This window comes from Hordeum vulgare, chromosome 5H (genome assembly GCF_904849725.1).
Source record: "Hordeum vulgare subsp. vulgare chromosome 5H, MorexV3_pseudomolecules_assembly, whole genome shotgun sequence".
Lineage (NCBI taxonomy): Eukaryota > Viridiplantae > Streptophyta > Magnoliopsida > Poales > Poaceae > Hordeum > Hordeum vulgare.
In genome coordinates this window covers 81,948,985-81,954,243 of record NC_058522.1, presented here as the reverse complement: position 1 = coordinate 81,954,243, position 5,259 = coordinate 81,948,985, and positions in this window count along the sequence as shown.

The window sequence follows — 5,259 nt, the reverse complement described above, 5'->3', positions numbered from 1 at the left end:
GTGTTTGAGCTTAAACAGTTACCTGATACTCTTAAGTATGCTTATCTTGATGAAAAAGAGATATATCCTGTTATTATTAGTGCTAGCCTTCCATAGCATGAAGAAAGGAAATTATTGAAAACTCTCAGGAAGCACCATGCTGCTATTGGATAAACTCTTGATGATCTTATGGGCATTGGTCGCACTCTATGCCGGCATAAAATAAAAACTGATCCTGATTCCAAACCAGTTGCCGATCATCAATGGAGATTAAATCCTAAGATGAAAGAAGTAGTAAGGAAAGAAATACTAAAGCTCCTGGAAGCATGTATTATCTATCATGTTGCTCATAGTGATTGGGTAAATCCGATGCATTGCGTCCCTAAGAAGGGAGGCATTACCGTTGTCCCTAATGATAAAGATGAATTGATCCATCAGAGAATTGTTACTGGCTATAGGATGGTAATTTATTTTAGGAAATTGAATAAAGCCACTAGGAAAGATCATTACCCTTTACCTTTTATTGACCAAATGCTAGAAAGATTGTCTAAACACAAACAATTCTGCTTTCTAGATAGTTATTATGGTTTCTCTCGAATACCTGTTGCACAATCTGATCAGGAGAAAACCAATTTTACCTACCCTTTCGGTACCTTTGCTTATAGACGTATGCCTTTTGGCTTATGTAATGCACCTGCTACCTTTCAAAGATGTATGATGGCTATATTCTCTGACTTCTGTGATAAGACTATTGAGGTTTTCATGGATGACTTCTCCGTTTATAGATCTTCCTTTAATGATTGCCTCAGCAACCTTGATCGAGTTTTGCAGAGATGTAAAGATACCAACCTTGTCTTGAATTGGGAGAAGTGCCGCTTTATGGTTAATGAAGGCATCGTCTTAGGATATAAAATTTCTGAAAGAGGTATTGAAGTCGTAAGGCTAAAGTTGATGCGATCGAGAAAATGCCATGCCCTACAGACATTAAAGGTATAAGAAGTTTCCTTGGTCATGCTGGTTTCTATAGGAGGTTCATTAAACACTTCTCTAAGATTTCTAGGCCTCTTACCAATCTCTTGCAAAAGGATATTCCATTCGTTTTCCATGATGATTGTGAAGAAGCATTTGAAATACTTAAGAAGGCCTTGATAACTGCACGTATTGTTGAACCACCTGATTGGAACCTACCGTTTAAAATTATGTGTGATGCTAGTGACTATGTTGTTGGTGTTGTTTTAGGACAAAGAGTTGGTAAGAAATTGAATGTTATTCACTATGCTAGTAAAACTCTAGATAGTGCCCAAAGAAACTATGCTACTACTGAAAAGGAATTTTTAGCAGTCGTGTTTGCATGTGAAAAGTCAAGATCTTATAGTGTTGATTCCAAAGTTACTATTCACACTGATCATGCTGCTATTAAGTATCTCATGGAAAAGAAAGATGTTAAACCTAGACTTATCAGATGGGTTCTCTTGCTACAAGAATTTGATTTGCATGTTGTTGATAGGAAGGGTGCTGAGAACCACGTAGCAGATAACTTGTCTAGGTTGTAGAATGTTCTTGATGACCCGCAACCTATTGATGATAGCTTTCCTGATGAAAAATTGAATGTCATCAATGCTTCACGTAGTACACCTTGGTATGCTGATTATGCAAATTATATTGTTGCTAAATTTATCACACCTAGTTTCACATACCAACAAAAGAAGAAATTCTTCTTTGATTTGAGACATTACTTTTGGGATGATCCTCACCTTTATAAAGAAGGAGTAGATGGTGTTATTAGACGTTGTGTACTTGAGCATGAACAGGGACAGATCCTACAGAAGTGTCACTCCGAGGCTTACGGAGGACACCATGCAGGAGATAGAACTACACACAAGGTATTGCAATCCGGGTTTTATTGGCCTACTCTCTTCAAGGATGCCTATAAGTTTGTCTTGTCTTGTGATGAATGTCAAAGAATAGGTAATATCAGAAAACGTCGGAAAATGCCTATGAATTATTCACTTGTCATTGAACCATTTGATGTTCGGGGTTTTGATTATATGGGACCTTTTCCAAAGTCTAACGGGTATACTCATATTCTAGTTGCTGTTGATTACGTTACTAAGTGGGTAGAAGCTATCCCAACTAGTAGTGCTGATCACAACACCTCTATTAGGATGCTTAAAGAAGTTATTTTCCCTACATTTGGAGTCCCTAGATATTTAATGACTGATGGTGGTTCACATTTTATTCATGGTGCTTTCCGTAAAACGCTTGCTAAGTATGATGTCAACCACAGAATTGCATCTCCTTATCATCCTCAGTCGAGTGGTCAAGTAGAGCTAAGTAATAGAGAAATTAAACTAATTCTACAGAAGACTGTTAATAGGTCTAGAAAGAATTGGTCTAAGAAGCTTGATGATGCACTATGGGCTTATAGAATTGCTTATAAGAATCCCATGGGCATGTCTCCGTACAAAATGGTTTACGGTAAAGCATGTCATTTACCTCTTGAGCTAGAGCATAAGGCTTATTGGGCAATCAAAGAGCTCAACTTTGATTTCAAACTTGCTGGTGAGAAGAGGTTATTTGATATTAACTCTCTTGATGAATGGAGAACTCAGGCATATGAAAATGCCAAGTTGTTTAAAGAAAAGGTTAAGAGGTGGCATGATAAAAGGATACAAAAACGTGAGTTCAATGTAGGTGATTATGTCTTGCTATACAATTCTCGTTTAAGATTTTTTGCAGGCAAGCCTCTCTCTAAATGGGAATGTCCTTACATTGTTGCGGAAGTATATCATTCCGGTGCCATAAAGATCAACAACACGGAAGGGAATTTTCCGAGAGTTGTAAATGGGCAAAGAATCAAGCATTATTTCTCAGGTACTCCCATAAATGTTGAAAGCAATATTATTAATATCATAACTCCAGAGGAGTACATAAGGGATATTTATCAGCCTGTTTCAGACTCCAAAAACAAAGAGGTATGTGATTCAGTAAGTAAACCGACTCCAAAACTTTTCCAGTAGCAATTTTTCTCCGTTTTGGAATTTTTAGAAAAATAGAAAAATTTAAAGTAGTCCGGAAAATGCACGAGGAGGCGACAAGCCTGCCAGGCGCGGCCTCCCCCCTAGCCGCGCCTGGGGAGATTGTGAGCACCTCGTGTGCCTCCCGGACTCCATTTTCTTGCGGAATACTCCTTCTGGTCGTGAAAAATTCATTATATATTCTCCCGAAAGGTCTGACCCTCGTATGACGCAAATATCCTCTATTTTTGTTTCGAGCTGTTGTGGAGACAGATCTAGATCGCTATGGCGTCCCCAAAAGTTCCGAAGGACATTAATCCCTACTTCGCGGGAGTGCTGCAACACCCTCAATCTATCGAGATGCATGAGGGGGTGCTGCACATCCGTGATGTTGAGGGGCCCAAGAAGACCGGAAGCGTAGAGGCGAGGCTCGAAGCAATGGAGCAGCAAGTCTTCAAGTGCCAAGGGATGGTGGAACGCGAACTCAACGCCAACCACATGATGATCACGGAGATCACCAACAAGCACACGATCGATGCCAATAACATCGGGTAGCACCTCTCCAGGCTCTATGACAGAATTGATCACCTCCAAGCCCAGATCTACGACCTGTAGAACCAAAACTGTGAGTATGAGTATATATTTAAATCAATACGGTTGGCTGCAGATTTGAGGATTCCGGAGACTCGATTATCTTTCGATGATGGAGCAGCTATGCCTTGGAATACAGAGAATCAACCCCAGATTGCAACAACTCCACCACCATCACCTTCGAAGGAAGACAATTAAGCACGGGTATGGGCACTCCTCTTGGCTTGTGCCAAGCTTGGGGGAGTTGCCCCGGTATCGTATCACCATCACATCTTTTGCCTTTACCTTTATCTTAGTTCGATACTTTTTGGTTTTATCTTTCTCTAGTAGAATAAAGTTCTTAGTATGATCTAGGCTTGATTTTTGCTTTGTGTTACCCCCAATGTAATCGTGTTCGTGAGTTATAATAAGGAGTGTTTTAGTTAAGGGCCTTGCTTCATGCCATGATCTAAAGAAAAGAATAATAAAAGAACAAAGGCATTAAAGATCATATAATGATCTTATGGGAAGTGATGGCTTCACATATAAAAAGAATGTTGATTGAAACTTGTTGTGGGTGGACAAACATAGACCTTGGTCATTGTTGCAATTAATAGGAACTAATAAAGAAAGAGAGGTTCACATATAAATATGTCATCTTTGACACCGTCTATGATTGTGAACACTCATTAAACTATTACATGCTTAGAAGTAGATGTTGGACAAGGAACACAACATAATGAATTATGTTTGCTTGGTTCCGAACAATGTTATATGACTAGAGATCCCTTAGCATATGACGATTGCTTCCACCTCTTATGAGCCAAAACGTCCGCACTAAGTAGAGATACTACTTGTGCATCCATAAACCTTCAACCCAGTTTTGCCATGAGAGTACACCATACCTACCCATGGATTGAATAAGATCCCTCAAGTAAGTTGTCATCGATGCAAGCAATAAAAATTGCTCCCTAAATATGTATGATCTATTAGTGTGTGGAAAATAAGCTTTGTACAAACCTGTGATGAGGAAGACATAAAAGCAACAAACTGCATAATAAAGTTCTTTATCACAGGAGGCAATATAAAGTGATGTTCCTTCACACTAAGAGGTCACACATCCAAACCTCAAAAGTGCATGACAACCTCTGCTTCCCTCGACGAAGGGCCTATCTTGTACCTTTACTTTTTATCCTTAAAAGAGTCATGGTGATCAACACCAATTCCTTATTTCGCCATTATCTTGGCTAACGTCATGTTCTAGGGAAAGATCTATATTCATATGTCAACTTGGAAGTAAGTATTCATGAATTATTATTGTTGACATTACCCTTGAGGTAAGTAGTTGGGAGGCGAAACTATAAGCCCCTATCTTTCTATGTGTCCAACTGAAACTTTGATCTCATGAGTACCACCTGAGTTTTAGCAATTGTAGAAGACAAAAGGATGATTGAGTATGTGGATTTGCTTTACAACCTCTTATTTGACTCTTTCCGATGTTATGATAAATTGCAATTGCTTCAATGACTAAAGGTTGTTGGTTGTTAATTCTCAATAAGGTTCTTGATCCATACTTTACTTTGTGAAGGAATTGTCGCTTTAGCATAAGAGATTTTATGACGTTATTGTTGTTCTAAATATGATCATGATGCGTGCATGTCCGTATTTTGTTTCGTCGACACCTCTATCTCTA